This window comes from Canis lupus, chromosome 1, assembly GCF_011100685.1.
Source record: "Canis lupus familiaris isolate Mischka breed German Shepherd chromosome 1, alternate assembly UU_Cfam_GSD_1.0, whole genome shotgun sequence".
NCBI classification, from domain to species: Eukaryota; Metazoa; Chordata; class Mammalia; order Carnivora; family Canidae; genus Canis; species Canis lupus.
In genome coordinates this window covers 83301263-83322122 of record NC_049222.1, presented here as the reverse complement: position 1 = coordinate 83322122, position 20860 = coordinate 83301263, and the positions used below count along the sequence as shown (strand labels likewise).

At 39.6% G+C, this 20860-nt stretch overlaps 1 long non-coding RNA gene across 6 annotated transcripts in view; it reads left to right on the top strand.

Annotated features, from left to right (window-relative positions):
• The window catches only part of LOC102151731, an 86557-nt gene extending 72563 nt beyond the window's left edge, over positions 1-13994 (top strand). For 3 of the 6 annotated variants that reach the window (XR_005354144.1, XR_005354145.1, XR_005354149.1), the window contains 4 exons: positions 4207-4298; positions 8852-9020; positions 10914-10973; positions 13476-13994. This is a non-coding gene — a long non-coding RNA (uncharacterized LOC102151731). The remainder of the gene's footprint in view (positions 1-4206; positions 4299-8851; positions 9021-10913; positions 10974-13475) is intronic. The other 3 variants (XR_005354146.1, XR_005354147.1, XR_005354148.1) reach the window with 2 other exon arrangements.
• Positions 13995-20860: the final 6866 nt, after the last annotated feature.

Sequence of the window (20860 nt, the reverse complement as noted above, 5' to 3'; positions counted from 1 at the left end):
ATACAGAACCCAAGGAGAAATTGACAAATCTACCAGCATAGAACATTTTTATTTATTTTTAAAAATATTTTATTTATTTATTCGTGAGAGACAGAGAAAGAGAGAGAGAGGGAGAGAGAGAGAGAGGCAGAGACACAGGCAGAGGGAGCAGCAGGCTCCATGCAGGGAGCCCGATGTGGGACTCGATCCCGGGTTTCCAGGATCACACCCTGGGCTGAAGGCAGCGCTAAACCACTGAGCCACCCAGGCTGCCCAGCATAGAACATTTTTAACAGCAGATGTAATAATTACTAGATCAACAGAGAAAAATCATAAGGATTGTGGCAGAGACAGCTACTTTCCTTTGAATATGTAGGCTTATTTTTCCTCCTTCAAATAGGTACTTTGCTATCCAGAGTAAAGACTATATTGCCCTACTTCCCAACACCCAAGTGCAGGTGTGTGAAAGGAAAAAGAGTAGAAGCAGAGAGCACACCTTCAGGGTCATGCCTTTGAAAGGAAAGGGAGAGCCATCCAGGTCCATCTTTTTCTCCCTCCAGCTGGCTGGAAGGAAGATGTAAGGGCAGGAGCTGGAGATAGACCATGAGACAGAGGCCAGGTGGTGAAGGAAGAGCAACAAAATATGAGTGTGGGCCCTGGACCCCATATACACCTCGGATTGCCTTTGTGAGAACTGTCATGTAAGAGGAACACAAACTCTTGTCTGCTTTAAGCTGCTGTTATTTTGGGTCTTTGATACAACATCTCTATCATAACAAATACAGATTTAGTCCCTGGAAGTGAAGCTGCAGGAACAGAATCTAGGTGACATTTGCTGGGAAGGCACACTGTGCAAGCTTGTGAGAATGAGCGCATGGCAGGCTGAAAATCTGGGGCCTGGGGCAAATCATTTGGTAAATCTGTCTCTTCAGATACTTTGGCAGGTTTTTCACATGCTGACACAGCCTTCCCCCTCAGTTCCTTTATTTTGAATGACTTCAAGGTAGCTGCCAATAAGTTGAAGCAGAGCAGGATTGGCAGAGCACAGAGATCATTAATAAAACTCCAGAACTGTAAAACTGCTTAGATTAGTGTTTTTCAACCTTGTTCACATCATGCGCTTGGAATATAATATAATATTTGTGTAGCCCATAGGGGCACGTGAATGAGGCTACTCAGAGCCAATGGTGACCAGCCTGCATACTCCCATCATCCGAAACACAGGCTCAAGGGAACAATATACTGGATGTATTTGTAACCTATTTGTGCCCAAAAAGGATGTCCAGCACACTGCCTAAATAGCTCTTGTTTTACATAAGATTTTTAGCTGTGGTCATTCCAACATGGGATTGATCAGAAGCAAACAACCTGAGAAGGTTGCTAAGGGAGTTTGGCCAAAGAAGCCACAAATCTAGTCTGCAAATATCTGTGCTTGTTGACTTCTTAAGGCAATTTCCAAGCTCCCACATCTGGACAAGGAGAGATTGCCTGCAATGCCATTGTCTCAGCAGGGGGACACATTTCCTAGTAGGCACTTCAGCGTGCCACTGGACACATTCAAGACAATGCTCTATTGCTTCACCCTGGATGGTGAACATCATGGTTACCTTATGAGTAGCCTTTAAACTGTACCTTTATCATCTATTCTTTTTATATGTATGATATATTTCACAATGAAAAAAAAATTTCATTAAAATATTTGAAAGGGCTTCAAAAGCAGTTAAAGATTCCACTGGGGGTCCAGGGAGGTGTCATTGATTGTTCCCGTTACGCCTTCTGTATCTGTAACTGATATTCATCGTGGTCATCTATTGAGTACATGAAGGATTTCCAAATAAATACTTTTGTTCTTTCTTAACATACAGTACACTGGGTTAAGAAGAGGTCAGTTTGTCCTTGGAAGTGACACTGCTTCAGAAGCTCCCAAAGCTGAGTTGAGCACCATTTTTTGCCCCAAAGCACATGTTGAGGTCATGTGGCATCCACAGAGAGACAGGCATTGGAAGAACACCCCTCCCCTAATTTGGTTCCCAGCTTCTTTGGTTAGCTCCACTGGAGTCATCTCAAAAAAGAAGACTTTTAGTCCCTAAAAAAGATGAACAGTCAGAAGAAAGCACATGGGAAATCACCGAATCAAGCATTGAGGAAAGTAAACTTAGTTCACTCAGTGTCTCTGATCCAGTAATGACTCATTTGAGGAAAAGTTTAAAATCCCCAAATCATTTCTCGTGCTGGTGTGGAATGTGGGGCTGTGTGCTCCAGTTAGCTGGCCACAAAATTCTCTTACAGTAACATGGAAACACCTGCCCTCCATAGGGGAAGTTGGTAGAAAAGTGTATTTACTGTGAGGGAACATATTGCTGGCCAATCTGTTGAAATGAAGAGCGTGTCATTAAAACAATAAAAGAAAAAGAAAATTGTATTTTATGTGGCAATTCAATTAAATGTGGTTGTGTGTGTATGTATGTGGGCTTGGGGGAATTACTGGCGCAGAAAAATAAGATGATCTATCATTTATCAAGTGCCCACTCTGTGCCCAGAATGATGCTAGGCACTTTAGACACATTATCTGTCATTTTTACAAATACTCTATGGTGTAGGCTTTATTATCCTCATTTTACATAGGGAGGCTATCTCTCCTAGATCTGAGAAACAACTCTGACTTGCAGCAAAAGTTATAGAAAGAGTTGCCAGCTCCCACCCATCCTGGAGAGAGCGCTCCAAGACCTCTGCTGTGATGGTGCTTTATGAACCTGAGTCAAAAGGTAGCATCTGCTTATTCCTAAGTAACTTATCCAGCATCTTCATTAGCTTAATGGGTTGGATTTCTCCCTCGTTCTTCCTGATGTACCCTGCTGTTGCTCTTCCCACATCCCTTTTTTTCTGTGTTTGGTCCTCCTCTGTTGGGTCTAACTTCTCCTTGTACCTTGGGCCCTAGTGCAGGCTCCTTGCCTCAGTTTCCATCTGTCATTACTTTGGATGGTCCTTCATCTTCCAGTTAGAGCTTTCTGGAAGTCCTTGTATCTGGCCCTCAAAAGGATGGGTCTAGTGCCAAGGTCTTTGCTCCTTCCTCTCATCTCATTCTGTATGCACAACCCATAACATCCCTAAAGATAAAGTCCAAACACATCAAGATGGCTTATATAGCAAAAGAGTCCATTTAGATATTACTTTATTGTCTTAGGTCAAGTCTACTCTGGAGGACTCAAAAGAATGAAAAGCTAAACATTCCTTTTATTCTTCTACTGGAAGGACAACCAAGTGTCTGTCTGTCTTTTGGACTGCATGCCCTAGTAATAGTAAGGATTAAAAATTCCTTTGTTTCTTGAGGTGCCTGAGTGGCTCATTCGGTTAAGCAGCTAACTCTTGATTTTGGCTCAGGTCATGATCTCAGGGTCCTGGGATCAAGCGCAGCATTGAGATCTGCATTCAGGGCAGAGTCTGCTTTAGGACTTTAGGATTCTCTTTCCCTCTCCCTCTCCCTCTCCCTCTCCCTCACCCTCTCTCAAATAAGTAAATAAATCTTCAAAAAGATCCCTTTGTTTCTCCAGAATCTCATCAAAAATACCTTTGAACAACTTTGTTTGGAAGACATGGGTCTACGTAAGAAAGAATAGAAATAAGTACTTTGAGAAAAAAAAGGATTGTGACCTAATCCTAGAAAGAACCAATTCTTGGCTTCTGTGAAAGTGGAAATACAGTATGTTGTGGGTTTCATGAATGGCAGGGGCCAGAGCTCTGCTTATATTTACAGTCATGGGCATGGCAGGACCTCAGATACATATGTGTTCTAGAATGTTACACCCCGAGCCCTGCATCTCAAGATCTATGGAAAATGTCCCTGTCTCTGCAGTGTTCATCATGGATGGAGAGATGCTACTGGCCTTCACATGGAGAGAAACCCAAGCCAGAGAGTCTTGAGAGCAGCAGCTAGGAGAGATGAAACATCAGAGGTCCCTCATCAAAGTTCCTGGAATACAAATACTCCAGAATTCATGCTCACAGGAGAAGAAAGATCACAGAAATGTGACTGAGAATAGATATCCCTCAATCCTTAGGAGATCAGGACTGAGCCATCTTTTAAAATTAGAAATATAGAGAACTATGACTTTTTTTCTTACCTCGCTAGGGTTCTGGTCCAAATTTACCTCCTCAGTTTTACCTTATACATTTATGAAATTTTCTTTTACCTTACTCTGGTTAAGTTAATTTTTTTCAATTTTTCAGGCACACCATGAGTTTCCTTGACTCCAGAAGCCTTGCATTTATCATTACATCCACCTGAAATGCTTCTATCTCCTCCTTCCCACCCCCAACAGGTACAAGTGTGCACACACACACACACATGCATACACTGACTCGATGTGCATTCATCCTTAGGTGGACGGAAATTTGGAATGGGACCATGTGACCCTTAGACTGATGGCCAGCCTGGCTTTTTTGATTCATTTGTGTAGCTGACTAGGGATTTATTCTTGCTTAATTCTACCACTGCTAAATGCAGCGTAGAAGACTTGCACAGAAAAAATAAAATTTGTGTGTAGCCCCGATTTGGAAAGGAATAAAAGTGCTAGCAGAGTTAAAAGAATCTTACACAGAAATATGTTTCCAATCAAAGCTGAGAAATACTGCAAACCAAAAGACTGTCACTTGCCTTTTATTATAAATCTGATACACTAGCAAAGGCCTTGAATTGCTCATCTCTGGTTACAAATCCATAAAATAGTCCTCTCTGAGGAGCTATTTCAACCTTTTTTTATATAACACTCATTATAAATTAATTCTCCCTGACAACTAACTAGGGAAATATTTTAATCTAGATAGACAAAAATCATCCTCTTCTAAGAAGCCTCTGTAAATTCTATGTTCTGTTACTAGAAATGATTTCATTAAGGTTCAGGAGTGATTTGCAAACTAATGTTGTTTTGATGTGTCTAATATACAATATAGTTGCTGGGTTTATCTACTGAATTAGTTCCTCTTGGCACAAATTACATTGGGAGTAATCTTGGGGAATGATAGTGAAATTGAACCTTGTTTCATGTTTTGATTACCTGTATTATTATTACTTTCTCCCCTGAAAGACTTGAAAAAACAATTAAATTTTCCTTGGGAATAGAATGAGAGCAAATATTATTCTGCTGTGCAGACACGTAAGTGTGAAACAACACAAATGTTTCAAAGAAACCAAAGACAACATGGCCCGCGGGAGGTTTGTCTTCTTGTCAGAAGCCTATAGATTAGGTTTGCTACATTAAAATCAAATAATACATATTTCAGGCGAGGGGATATTGAGAGTAGAATTATATTTCTATGTTCTACACATAAAACACCAGCAAATAATTCAGTGGTTGCTGAGGAGTTGTTTCTTTGGGTAGGGATTTTGCCAGCATGTTTTGTAGCTTTGCAATTCTCTTGAGCAAAGTGATAAAGGTGATAAATGTCTATTTTGAATTAACTCGTGTTACAGTGAAGTGCCAGTTGATCCAAGCTCTTTCCGTCATGACAATTCAAATGTATCTCATCCTTTTTATAAAAATCTGGGCAATCCCTTCTTGCAAAGCTACACCTGACAAGAAGTACACCTCCCTGGAGATAAAAGATGGATGGGAATCATTGATTTTTGAAATGTCGTTGTCAAAAAAAAAAAAAAAAAAAAAAAAAATGTCGTTGTCAGATTTCACTGGACACTCTGCAGTCATTCAATTGCAAAGTGGCTCCACCACCTCCTCTGCATTCTCAACATCAATTCTATTTCAGGCTGAGTCTTTGGAACTTACCAGAAAAGGAAAGACACGGATGTTTATATCTTCCTGAATCTATTTATGAAATACGTTTGATTATAAATAGAATGTGAATGTTATACATTTCTGATAATACATCGAATTATAAAATGTTTAAGGGCTAGGAAGGAGCCAAAAGATCATCCTTCCTTGATTGTAAGGAAACTCTGGCTGCAGGAGGTGACATGACTTGCCAGTTAGTCAGTAGAAGAGCCTAAATCAGAAGTTGACATAATATATGGTATGAAATCAGTGCTCTAGTTTTCATTGACTTTAATTGAATCGGAATCTATTATTTTAGCTCTTAGCTCAGAATGTAACAAAGATGACTTATCACTTGAGAGTTGCTTTAGATGACCCAGAAAGTTATCCCTGTTCAGGAGAAGAGGTAGTGTTTCTTAAATTTATACTATATGCCCATCTTTATGCTAAGTGCTTTACATGCAGATTTTATGTAGCTCAATCAAATATATCTTTTATCCTGTTTTTTTATTCACATGAAGAATCCTACAATCAGGAAGATTAAGAAATCTGGCCAAAGTTACCACGCTAGTGAACAAAAGAACTGGGATTCCGACTTGGGACAATCTAACTCCAAAGCTTTTTAAAAAAAAAACACCGTGCCGTAATCAAGTATTTTTATTAGCCAAGTTAAATAATTGAGTGTTCACAGAATCGGTTTAAGTAATGCCTGTCATGAAAAACAGGTTTGATAATACGAAGAGAGTTGAACTAAAAAATGCAGAGAGTAGTCTGATTTAACTTCCAGTTCTAGCAACTTGGCAAACCAAGCTAATTTATGACTCTTATGTACCACTAGTTGGAGAGCTGTATGAATTTATTTTTAATGTGATACCCTTGAGACACTTAAGAGATCACATATACATATGCAGGTGTGTGTGTGCGTGTGCGTGTGCGCACACATATATTTGAAATTATGACAGAGATAGAACCCATTGAGAAATAACAAGACACTGGAAAAAACAATGAGCAGGTATGGAGAAAAATCAAACTAGAATTTCTAGAAATAAAAAACATAGTAGCTTAAGCTAAAACCCCAATCAACAGGCTAATTAGCTGATTAGATGTGGAGGAAGAGAGATCTGGGCAATTTTCCAGATAGTGGCTCAGAGAGCTGAAGAGTTGGAATATATGTAAGACAGTCCAAGCACCATGGAATATGTGGTGAGAAGGTTTGACATTATCTACTAGGAGTTAAGGAGAGAACAGAGAGAATGCCTATTGGCAATACCCAATATAGTATTCAATAACCAGGATTGAATACATTTCTAGAACAGATTAAAGACATATATTTTCAGGGGGACTGCACACAAGTTCCTAGGAGTTCAAAGAATATAAATTCACCTTGTTTTAAGGAAAGTTTTGGTCAAAGTCTACGCCAGTATTCAAATCAATTGTTTTTTTTATATGGCAATAAATGAAAGGCTCATAAGCCTAAGAAAAATCATTAGTGAAATGTTTTTTCAACAAGTCCATTTATCCTCTTTCAAAATAACAACTAATCATCAGATATTGATTGCTTTCATTGTTTCCAAATATTACCCTCGTTGTTTCATAGTCTTCTGTTGGGATTTGTATCATTTCGTTGTTTCCTGCATCTATCCAGGCAGAACAGAAGGATATTCCCTTCCAGAATTGCTGTTTTAGGAGTAACAAAGCAAAAGATATATATCTGTGATAAATATTAGTGGACATAATGTCACTAAGTGTTTCCCTCAGCAAGACTACACATATACCAGAAAGCCTGACCGATTCCAAAACAGTGACAAGCTGTATAACTTCTAAATGAGTCAGGTGGAAAAGAGGTGGAAGAGAACTCAAGCCAATAGAAAAAAGGAAAGAAAGCTAAGAAAAAACATTAGTCAAAGGAAATACAAGATAATATGGAAGAAATAAATCCAAATATACCATTAATCACAGTAAATGTCAGTGAGCTAAACTTGCCATCGCTAAGATAGTCTCAGCTGGCATTAAAAAAGTACTGCTATATTCTATTTAAAATTTTTTTTGCTATATTCTATTTAGAGAAGACATTGTGAAGATATAAGATAACAAAAAGAAATGCAAAAGGATATACAAAGGAAGATACTAAGCACAAGTTCTTATAGGGAGTGATGGTACACACCTTCAGATAGACCACAGCCTAAGGGCAAGGAGCACATGGACAGCAGCTAAAGCAGACAAAACATCAGAGTTGTCTCATCAACTTTTCTTGAATGTCAATACTTCACAATTCATGTACAAGAGAGAACAGGATCACTTTATTATTCTTTTTCCAACTTAGTTTCTCAAGTTAAATGCTTAGCTCATTAGTTTTCAATCTTCAAACTTTGTGTTTCTGATGTATATATATATATATATATTCATATGTATATGAATATATACACATACATACATATATATAAATATATATATTTATATGTGATCTAAGTTTCCTCTAAGTACTACCAAATCCCATGAATATTAATATGTAGTGTTTTCATTGTCATTTACTTCTAAACATTCTAATTTCCATTCTATTTTTTTTCTTTTGAGAAGTGAAAATTTCAACTTCCTAATATTTGGGTGTGGTTCTCTTCTCATTTCTGAATTATATTTTATATTAAGGTATAAATTACATATAGTGACAAAAGAGGCATAGTCCTTCATGAAATGTATATTCTAGCAGGGTGAAATAAGTAATATACAAGTTATAAAAATAAACAAGGCAATTTCAGATAATAATACATCTATGAAGCTGATAGAGATTAGAGATTCAATATATTAACATACAAAAAGACATGGAAAGGGGTGTCTGGGTGGCATAGCTGGTTAAGCTCAGGTCATGATCTCAGGGTCCTAGGGTGGAGCCTTGCATCCAGCTGTGTGTTCAGCAGGGAGTCTGCTTATCCTTCTTCTGTCCCTCCCCCTACTAGTGTTCTCTTCATAAATAAATAAATAAATAAATAAATAAATAAATAAATAAAATTTAAAAAGGACATAGTGCAGTTAAGCAACTTAGTTATTATTTTTATGTATTGCAAAATTATTGAACTAAATGTCTGTTTATAATGTTGCACCAATTGTAGTGACTCAAAAATTCCAGCAGGAGCACATAACTACAAGCAGCTGAGAGCTTTCCCTTGCTCCATTGGTGACTAGAAGGCTGGAAGTGCTAAGGACTTAAGACTGCTGGGCTCAGCCCAGCATCATTGATGGATGAGAGAGAGTCAAGATGCTGGCTTTCTTGCTCCTTCGGTGAGAACAGGGTGGAAAGCATGTTCCTTAGTGTCTCCAGTAATGCCCCAGTGGGACCAAACCCCAATGGCTCATAGTGGAAACTTGCTCTATAACACACATGTTCTTGACTCTCTTTCCTTTCCCGTCTCACTTCTGCATCCTTTAATGGTGCTCCTAAGACTTCAACCCAAAACACCAATTAATAGCTTGAAAGAGTCTAGTGTTCTGAAAGGAACAGAGTTTGAAGATGGGCTTCTTAAGCCATCGGGCTGCTGTCATAGTTTCACAATTTACTTTGCTTTTACCAGAGATTAGAGGAATTTATTCATATTCACAAAATGAAGAATGACAGGCAAGGCAAGAAACATATTTTATCCCAGCAGAGGGTTTATGGTTCTTCATTTTACTTTTGGAAAACCCGAAACATTTTTTAAAAATACATGTCTGTTGTCTATAAGCCACCAGTCTATGGTATTCTGTTACAGGAGCCCATACAGACCAAGACAAGGGGTATTGTCCTAGGATCCATGGGTGTCCAAGGGGTTAGTGGTTAGAATTCAGAGTCGTTCAACTTGCAGATTCGATAGGCAGGTAGCGCTGCCTATCTAGGAGAGATAGATAGGAGATCTAGAGAGATAGACATCTATATACCTACATATATTTTTTGCAACCTCTAGTCAAAATTTAACATTTCCTTCGATTGTGAAATGTAGGCAACAAACCACACAGTAGAATTGGCAGCATCTGGGACTTTATAACCTGTAAATATTATTGATGTTTCTTTTTATCACATTACAATTGTTGTGTCTTGAAATAGTTTCAGTCATCACAACTTCAAAATTATGGTAGCTCTTATTCCTGCTAAGAGCTCTTTTTATCTAATAAGTTTTATATATATATAAAGTAATATATGTATCTGTTTGAATATTTTTATATAATTGGGTTTTTTCTGAGAGTGCACATGCACAGGAATGGGGTGCAGGAGGTGTGAGGGGGAGAAGAGGGAGAGAGAGAATCTTAAGCAGGCTTCATACCCAGTGGGTAGCCCCACTCAGTGCTCCATCTTACCACCTTTAGATCATGACCTGAGTCAAAATCAAGAGTCTGATGCTTAACTGATTGAGCCACCCAGGCAACCTATAGTTATTTTTTAATATGTATTTGATATTTTTTGGAGTCCTCGGTATTTTATTTATGCATTTAAAATATATTTTTTTCTGAGTAGGGATCCATAGGCATGCCCAGACTGCCCAGAAGTTGAAGGCATAGAAAAGAATAATAACACCTAATGGGCACTATTGTTAACCATTTCCCAGATTGGGAGATGGATACACAGGAAGCCTAAGCAATTTGCCCAAAGTCAAAGTGCTGATAATGCGCAGAGCTAGGATAGCTATCCAGTAATCTGGTTCCAGAGCTCATGACCTTAACCAAAATCTCTCTGAGATATATATATTTTTTACATTCATTCATTCATTCATTCATTCATTCATTCATTCATTCATTTATTCATGAGAGTCACAGAGAGAGGCAGAGACACAGGCAGAGGGAGAAGCAGGCTCCCTGTGGGGAGCCCAATGTGGGACTCGATCCTAGGACCCTGGGATCACACCCTGAGCCTAAGGGAAATGCTCAACTGCTGAGCCCCCCAGGTGTCCTTCCCTCTGAGATTCTATCAGAGCTCCTCTACTAGTTTACCGAGGACCTGTGGTCTCTGGGCAAGGACCCCCTGGCCCCACACCCCACACCTGGCATAACAGCCACATGTGCACAGTTGAACCTTCCATTGGCTTCACCTATACCACTCTGCTCTTCTGCTTTTGTGTACTCCTGAGCCCCTCTCCACCCCTCTCTCTGTTCTTCAGCCATGCCTCTGCTTCTCCACCTGACAGATCTTTCCTTTCCTTCAAGTCTTCGGACTTCTGTTTCCTGTTGCCACCTTGCAGAGGGCTTCCAGGATTAAGTACCAAGGTAAGTTCTGTTTTTCTCTTATATTTTACATGTCAGTCCTTTGTTGGTTCCCAGCATTGTGAGTATTTTCTCCCAGTTTTTGGTTAATCTTTTCACCTTCTTTAACATAATCATTTGGTGAGCAAAATTGTTAGTTTTAATGAGCCAAATTAATCCATCTTTTCCTTCATAGTTTGTGCTTTTTGTTTCTTTTTTTTTTTAATTTTTTTTATTCATTTATGATAGTCACAGAGAGAGAGAGAGAGGTGCAGAGACACAGACAGAGGGAGAAGCAGGCTCCATGCACCGGGAGCCCGACGTGGGATTCGATCCCGGGTCTCCAGGATCGCGCCCTGGGCCAAAGGCAGGCGCCAAACCGCTGCGCCACCCAGGGATCCCCTTTTTGTTTCTTAAGAAATCATTCTCTTCCTCCAAAGTAACAGAGATAATATGTGTGTAGTTCTTCCTAAAGTTTTTTTACCTTTTGCCACTCACAGCTAAGCCCTTGATTCACCTGAAGTCAGCTTCAGTGAGAATTGCCAAGTAGGGATTCAATTTATTTTCTATATAAATCTGAAACATTTCTTAAAAATTCCTTTGCTTTAGAATATTTAAATTACAGAATATTCTATTTCCTATCAATAAAACAGGGGGTGTTTAATAGCGAGATAAATCCTGATACTCTGGGAAGAACATGTAATGAGTTGTGGTATAAAGGAATGTAGAAAGCACGTTTTTAGTTTATATTTTCATTTTAGTTTATATTTTCAAAAATATTTTATATTTTCTAAAGAAGTTTCAACTGGGCAGTTAAGTACTTCAATTAAAAAGGAAAAGATGAGATATATGAAGTTGGAGCATTCTCTCCCTGCTTTGGATGCTATTACTTGAGGCAGTCTCACCTTGGCCTTATGTTCAACAACATAAGGCATTTAAATTCCAGAAAATGAAACTTCTAGGAAACAAAAGATCAGAAGGAATGCATGTGCATGCCTGCCTGTGTGTTTATATCGGGATTTCTGCGTTTGCATAGTATGAAGTAAGGGAGAAAAATGCAGAAATGGCTGTGTGGCACTTCATGCTGAAAAGCAGACCTCCCCCCACATCCCTGTACAATCGAAGGTGATAGGAAGAGTCCTGGTAACCATGCATGCTGGGACTGTGGCTTTTATAAACTCCATTAGTTCAGCAGGTCACCCCAATTACCCATGTCAGGCATAGGGAAAAAAAAGGGGCGATGGAAGGAAGTGGGCAACTGGTAGAAATTCTTGCTGGGGGATCTGCACGTACAGCCTTAATAATTTGTGGGTAATTCTTGGCACACAGCAAGACATGTTAGGTCCTGGACTGTGGACTCAGGAATCCCTACAGATGAATAAAAGGTCACAGCTGAGCATCTAGAAAGATAACTAGCTCCTAGGAGTAACTGATTATAGCTGTAACCTCCCTACTGAAGAATCAATAGCACCAGTATTTTATTCCCTTAATTGGGCTTTAATCTGAAAATGGCACAGCGAGACTTTACATTTCAAAAGAAACACAGAGGGGGGAAAATCCCCTTTTTATACTTCTATAGAATGAAACAGGATGATTGCCACTCGTTCTCTTATTAGGACTCCCTAGGTACTGTGCCTGGGTCTAATTCCTAATAATACTGTAGGATAATAGTTAAGAGCTCAGACCCTGGGATCCAAATCCCGCACCCACCATTTGTTACTTGTTTATTCTTAACCAGTGACTTTATCTCTATGCCTAAATTCTTTTATCTATAAAAATGGGGAGAGGGAGAAAAAAATAGGATCTACCTCATGGAATTCTTCTAAGGGTTAGATGAGTTAATACGTGTTAAATGCATGATCAGAGCCTGATTAGTAATATTATAGAATTGCCAAATCCCACTCCTGCTAAATTTCCTCTAGCATCTACGTAATCTCACAGTGCTTGCTGCTGTAGCAAACTGAGTTAAGAAAGAAAATGCTAACTGCTTTTCTTTCCCCTCCAGGAAAGGGTCTGGACCTTTTGTTTCTCCAGAATGTCCTCAGAGGGGGAGTGTGGGGAAATTGTGCTCTTGTATTCAATTCTTTGATTTTTCTTCCAATGAGTAGTTTACTTCTCCACCCCATCAAATTGGCCATGTGATGCATTTTGGAAGATACATTGTGACATATGCAACTTCCAAAGAAACCTGAAGGGTCATTTCATGGCGAGATGGTATTGCTCTTCTCATGAAGCCAGTTAGGGCCAGCCCCAACCACTTGGGTAAAGAAGCTAGGCATGACAGCCATCTCCAACATGCAGCTGACAAGAAACACGGGCAAGAAACAAACTTCTGTGTTGTGAGCTCCTTGAGAGTTTGTTCCCACAGTGTAACTTGCTGCCTGAAACAAGGGATATGGGGAAGAATGTCATTTAGGTAGAAGCAGACACCGCCAATCTGGGGAAAGAGAGAAATTATCCAAACCAGGAAAATGGTGTTTTCTCAGGAACCCACACTGACTCCTATCCTGCCATTTCTCTGCCTAGAATAGAAGATTGACCTGAGAAAAACAGCTCAATGCATCGAAGTAGGAAGAAATGTTAGCCTTATGAGCTTCTAGCCTTCTCAACTTGAGCACCCATCCTGAACGGATCAACCACGTTGAATTGTCTAGCTCACATCATGAGGACCATCATAGATCTAAAGCTATTGGGCTCTCCCTGAAAGATCTAGACTGCGTAAGCCTCCCACTCTGGGACTTTGGCCTAACCCTAATGGAAACAAGATTAGAAGTTTGATTTAGAAAAGTGAACTGATGTGGTGTGTCTTGCATGCATTGGTGGTGGTCATGAGTTCACACTGGCCGTATTTGCATGGTTCCAGAGATACCACTTCTGTTTTAGGAACTTCTTTGGAAAAAGATGAGCATTTTTTTTTTTAAACGTTAGCAAGTATATTTACTGGGTATTTAAGCAATATCTCAGGGACCATGATGGCATAGTCCCTGTGGTGATGAATTTCTAACATGGCAATTTATTACTTTTGATTAATATACAGTTATTATTTTATTGCTGATATCTGTATCTCATCCATTTTCTGGAGAAATCTTTGAATTACTGACCTATGTCCACCCAACTTTCCCAGCCTTTGGGGCTTACCTTTTAACTTCTGAATTGTTTTTTGCATTCTACCAGGTTCTTTTCCTATTAAAATAATTCTAAATTCATTTATCCTGTAGAAAGCATTAAACTATTGGTTGTATATATGAAGATATTCCTAAATTGGTAAAAATTGTATGTTAATAGCAGAGTGCCACAGCAGAGAAATCACATTGACAAGAGCCAGTTCACTTCAGCACAAAAACACACTATTATGTTTTTCATCTTTTATCTCTCTAATCTTTTTTTTTAAATACGTTTTTTGACACTGCTTCTGCTGAAAGCCACTCTACCATTTTGTTAACTTTCCTTTACATCAAAATACCTTTAAAAATTTGTTTATTCCTACTGTCTCCCATTCTCTTATTTCTCACTCCCACTTCATCAGGTTTTTACCTTTCACCTGACTCCACTTAAATTGCTCTTACCAAAAGTCCCTGATGGGGGGCACCTTGGTGGTTCAGTCGGTTAAGTGTCTGACTCTGAATTACAGATCATGATCTCAGGGTCATGAGATCAAGCCTCACATTGGGCTCAGCACTTAATGTGGAGCCTGCTTTAGATTCTCTTTCTCTGGGATTCCTGGGTGGCTCAGCAGTTGAGCATCTGCCTTTGGCTCAGGTCATGATCCCAGGGTCTGGGATCGAGTCCCACATCAGGTTCCCTTCGAGGGGCCTGCTTCTCCCTTTGTCTGTGTCTCTGCCTGTGTGTGTGTCTCATGAATAAATAAAATCTTAAAAAAAAAAAATTCTCTCTCTCCCTCTGCTCTCCCCTCCTCTCCCCCTCTCCATGTGCAAAAAAAAAGTCATTGGTGGTCTCCAGGTTGTTTGATCTGCTAATGACCTCTCAGCCTCATCCAGTTTGACTATTAACAGCACCTGACATCTGATTACCCCTTTTACCTGGGTCCTTAAAAACCCATTTCCTTGATTTTCCTCTTTTTCCTCCTCTCTTACCACTAGAATGCTGCAGGCCTCAGCCTATGGGGCTCTCCTCTTCCTTTTGGAGGATCTCATCCAGTTTTAGAATTTCAGATAACCTCTTTATGCTGATGACTCCAAAATCCTCATCTTCAGCTTGGATCTTCTGCTTTATACCTGTATATTTTAGCTCCCTTCTTAGGATGTTCGATTAGAACTCTTATACACATCTCTAATTTATCCGAAATCAAAATTCAAGTCTTTACCCATAAAATTGCTATACCTATAATCATTCCCAACTCAGAAAATGGAAATACTCTTCTTCCAGTAGCTAAGAACAAATATCTCAAAGCTCCCTTTGACTCCCTTCTATTTCAACCTGTAGCTAATCCATCAGGAAATTCGGATGGCTCTACCTTTAAAATATATCAAGAATCCAACTGCTTTCCATTACCATGGTTGTCCATCGACCACTGTCTTTGGCTTAGAAAATCACTATTGCTTTCTAACTGGTCTTCCTGCTTTCACTTTTGCCCTTTCCTGTAGTCATCATTCACAAAGCAGCCTTAGTTGTAGTCCTACTAAACTAAGAACAGATGATCTCATCCTTTTACTCAAAATTGCATAGTGGCTCCTTGTTTCAGAATTTAATCCAAGGTCTTAACGATATACAGCAAGTCTGGCCTATGCTCCCTGATCTCTCTGACTATATCAGTGTCCCACACTCCCTTATTCACTCTGCTTACTCCCCTCCCGCCTTTTCTTTACTTTCCAAACGCATCAAACACATTTGTGCCTCAGGGCCTTTGCACTGACTTCTCCTGATGCCTGGAATGCTTTCCCACTGAATATCTGCCTGGCTTCCTCCACATTTCCCTCAAGTAGTTCCCCAAATGTCTTCTTCTCACTAAGGTTCACTGATCCTCATAAATCTAGACCCCTCATAAATCTAACCGTGTAGCTCTCTCTGGCACTGCTGGTTTCCCTTACCCCTTTTCTTTATTTAGCCAAAGTGTTTATCCCATTCTGACATACCATACCCTGTCTCAATTACCATGTTTTTTTCTTATTGTTTGTGTTCCCTTCTGGGAATAGGAAGCCAGGAAAGTGTCGATTTTGTTCAGTGAGGATTTAGCATAGTACTTAGTACATGTCAAATGCTCAGTATTTGTTGAGTGAATTAATAGGGATGAATGGAGTACAGTACAGTGTGTTGGTGGTCACAGGCCAAAGCAAAGCAGCATTCCAATTTGACCCCAAAAAGTGGGGCCTTATTGTTCGGTTCAGCACTTGCATGATGCTGACGTAGACACTTCCATAAATTTTGCACGTGAGGTGCCTTGGTAACCCCACCTAATCCTGGACTTGGCCACATGTGATAAAGTCTGTTCTTTAACCAAAAATATCAGTAGAGAAGAATAAACACCAATGTGTATCTGAGTGAATTTAAAATTTTATCCCCCGTAAATACAAGTACATCACTTTTTTTCTTTTTTTCATAAAGTGCTTTACTGATCATAACAGAAAAAGGGAAACAAAACCATTTTCTTTTGAAGAATGCAGGGTCTTCAGGAAGAGAAAGCTAGAATTGTCATAATTTTTAAAGGTTATCTGAGTGCACTACAGAAAAAGTTGGGAAATTGTACATTAATTTTGGGAAGACATTGTACTATGATTATTTACTTGCTAAAAGTTAGACTTTTACGTTTAATTCAGTTCCATTCAATTATTAGCATTTTCCTTCTCAAAGATGCAAAGATCAGTTAGTTATCAGGGAAACTCTTCCCAGGTGTTAATATTCAAAAGGTTGGCTGAGTGCCAGCAGGATGCAGGCCCGTCATTCATGCATCAGACCCTATGCCAAACCTGTAGCAGCATAAACTCTTTTATATTCAGATCATACTACTGCTGTCTGCTTGGGTTTAGATGGTGAATTCACAGAAAAGGCCCCCAGAAGAATTTATTATGGGACCTAGTACCTCAACCATATCTAAAATGCTGTTCTCTACTTCTTAGTGTAAAGAATTCCAAGGAGTAAAGGGAAGACTTTAGGTTTTTTCCTCCTTCGTTTGCTTGTTTTCTGTAGTGGCAACGCAGCAGAGATCTGGAACCTCAGGAAGGAGCAAGCTACTCTTTACCAAATTAAAATTCTTCTGACAGCTTTAATGTGTGTGGTTTTATCATTTTGCTTTTTATTTAGGTCACCAGCTGAAATTGGCATTTAAAATGCCATAGCAGCATTATAATTAATATTAATTATAATAGTAATTACCCAAGAGCCAGGAGTGGTGTAGGAGGAAGTACAGTGGTCCCTCTTCAGGACACTCTCCTTAAAAGCAACCTGTCACATTCCTCCCCGGTGGCCGCAGTTCAATTTAATTCAACACTTAGCGGAAGTGGACACCTCTAATGGGCAGAGCTCTGGATTCCTTTTTCAACCCCAGTCCCTCATTAGGAGGCAACCCAAGCAGCCCAAGAATACATCTTTCTCTCCGTGTCTCCTGGCCCCACCTTCAACCATGCATGGATTATTTCTGTCCTTTGCAAATGACAAACCAGATCTGTAGGCTCTGAAGAGACCGTGGGCTGTTGATTTTTCTTCAAGTGTCTTCGTGGAGAGGATACCACAGAAAAAAAATACAGCAGGAACATATGTTTGTGGATGCTTTTTATATCCCAAATTGGGAAAAGGAGGAGGGCACTTAGGGATTGCAATTTACATCTGAATTATTTATTTATACATTAAACAAAAGACTCCCTGGAAGGAGTCCAACTCACACATCAGGCCAAGATGGTGAAACCAATGCTAGCACGCACACCTTTCCTTTCTGCAGACTGTCAGGCCAGTGGGTTTGCCTCCTATCTGATCTCAGGTGAAAGCCTGATTCCATGAGTTTAAGTGGGGCCTAATCTTACCCCTGTGCCTAAGACACAGATCTGCAGTAAATTTGCCTTGATAGAGTTTGGTTTGGCCACTTGCTAACTTCATGACTTAAGACACATGGCTTCATGACTCTAAATCTCAGTTTTCTCATCTATAAAATAGGGGGAATGATAACTCTATTTCATATGGTTTGTCTAGGGACCAAATCTATATGGGGAATCTGGTTTAGTGCTTGGCATTAAAGATTTCTATATATATCAGCTATTATAAATTCTTATTGGTACCATGGCGTAGCTACCTTCCAGGTAATTTTCATAGAAAAAAATCCAAAATTCTGATATGTGCAGATTTCCTGATCTCTGCTCAGTTTGGGAGGACCTAAAGCCAAGATCTAGGTGCTAGTGATTTATTCAGGGAGGGGGGGGGGGTGATCTCAGAAAACAGTCGGGGAGGGAGACGAGTCTAAAAGCAGTTCAAAACAACTATAGTGTATAGTACACAGTTAAGTTTAGTATAGATTATGGAATAAAATCTGTTTCTCTGGAGAACCTTCACTAATACACCACCCTAACTGGGGGACCAAGGTTAATATCACTAGTCATAAGACATACTGATGTCATAAAACCCTTGACCTGAAGCATCAGGAAGGACACAATACCAGTTCGGAGGTATTCTTGCCAAAAAAAAAAATGCATAACCTCCTTCCAATGACGAGAAAACATCAGACAAACTCAAGCTGACTTTCTTTGAACTTCCAAACTCTAATAGCTCTGAGCCAGAAAACCAAGGTTTCCTTTTGAGGAAACCTGAATCCCAACATTCAGGATCTCTTATCTTGGCCCAGGTATCATGTCTTCTGAGTTCTGCCAAAAGGATCCCAGTCTGAGATGAACCCTTTCAAGCGAATCTCTAGAGTGGTGGATCTCAGGGCAGCCTCCATGCTAATGCCTCTCTTTCCCCTGCACTGCACTCAGTTTCGGGAGACTTTGGTCAAAATAGGTCTGGAGTCTTCATTCTACACTTACTGATCATCAACTGTTTAGTTCAAACTACATTTAGCTCCTTCCCTGGAGACCTAGTCAGCAAACCAGGTAAATAAGTGGAAAGGGATCCAGACCTAGAGTCAGAGCCTACAACAATATGGGCCCTGTGATTAAATCCAACTATTTCAACTGAATTTTCGCCTTCTGGGGGATGAGTTTTAATTGCAGTTGGGATGGTCTGTGTTTAGATTTAAAAACTACGCTACTCTCATAGCATCTTCCATTTGATCAACAGTTATTAGGAGGGTGAACCTTATCTCTCATCACAGCACAGAATTCCAGCAACACCTCTAAACTGTGTGGTTCCAGCCTGGAGATTGAGACACATCTCTAAAGCTACCTGCTGAACAGCTTACTTGGCTATGGTACAAGCCCCTCAAAAATCACTATCAGTCTCCTAAAACATGCTTTTTTCCTATGTTCCCTACTCCAGGAATTAGAAATGGAGTAATCACTGACTCAGTTACCCAGGCAGAAGTTTCTTTGGAGTGGCCCCCTCCCTTGGACCTGGTGTACATTCACTCACCAAGTCCTGGTGTTTCTGCTGCATATTTCTACTGCCTTCCATCTCCACTGCTACTGTCCTAGTCCACATCTCACCTGAACTAGGAGAACAGCTTCTTAATGAAACTAGACCTTCCTTCCTTCCATCATCCTTCATTTAATAGCCATTATGGTGTGTCTCACACACAAACCTGATAGAATCTCTCCTTCTTGCATGCAGCCTCTCAATGCCCACAATTCCAAGGATCTGGCATTGCTTATCTTCTAAGCCTCATTTGATTCCACTCTTTCCCCGACAACCTGCCATCCAATTCTACCGAATCTCTTTCAGTTTATTGAATGATTCAGGCTCTGTTTCACTTAGAGCATGTTGCACAAATATCTCCTTTTCCTGAAACATTTCCCTTTGACCAACTTCTGTTCATTTTTGGTTCTCTATTTAGATGATACTTGAAGTCTGACCTTCAGATTTGAGTAGAGTCCCTTCCTGTGTACTCACAGCTGCTTCACCTCCAGTTATCACTGTACTTTTCTATAACCCCCAGTGGATTACAAGCCCGGACAGAGGCGTGTCTGAGTTGGCATCACTTTGATGATGAGCTTATGGTACAGTGCCTCCTGCGTGGTAAGAGTTCAACAAATAGTCACTGAATGAATGAATACGTGAATTGTGGAGAGCCATTGTCCATAACTCATGAATCCCTTATGTTCATCATTACCAAATATACATCCAGGCAGTCAACAACAGTATCAAGTCAAGTGCTGATTATGGAAACAGTTTCTGAGCTTAGTTCTAGGGGACTTGACTATTATGTAGCTGTCTTCCTCACTTTTTTCTCTTGCTTGGTAGTTTCTAAATTAAAGGTATCAGTGCTTTGTGGTACCTGGGTGGCTCAGTCATGCTCATCAAAATCATCACCTGATTTTGGCTCAGGTCATGTTCTCATAATCTTAGATTGAGCCCTGTGTGGGACTCCACACTCAGTGGGGAGTCTGCTTGAGATTCTCTCTCTCACATGCTCTCTTTCTCAAAATCTTTTTAAAAAGGTATCACTGCCTTTTTAAGTATACATAATCATTATTAATAAAGAAAATTATTAATCTATCCACCCCAAACAATACTTTTCTCTAGACTTGTTTTCCCATCTATCATCATTGTGATCACACTATATTGTTTTTAAAAGCCTAAAAGTGCTATTCATAAACAACATTTTAATGTATTCATCATATTCTATTATTTACCCTGAAACTGTGAGCTGAAGTCATTCATCTTTTGATTCAATTGTTTAAACTATCTTTAGGAACACTAAAGAAAATTTAACTGCAATTAATATGAGCCTGAATTTTCAAAGAAAACTATTCTGCAATGTATTGCTCTCAGCTAGGATATTTAATGAATTAATAGTTTTCCAGAATTGCTGA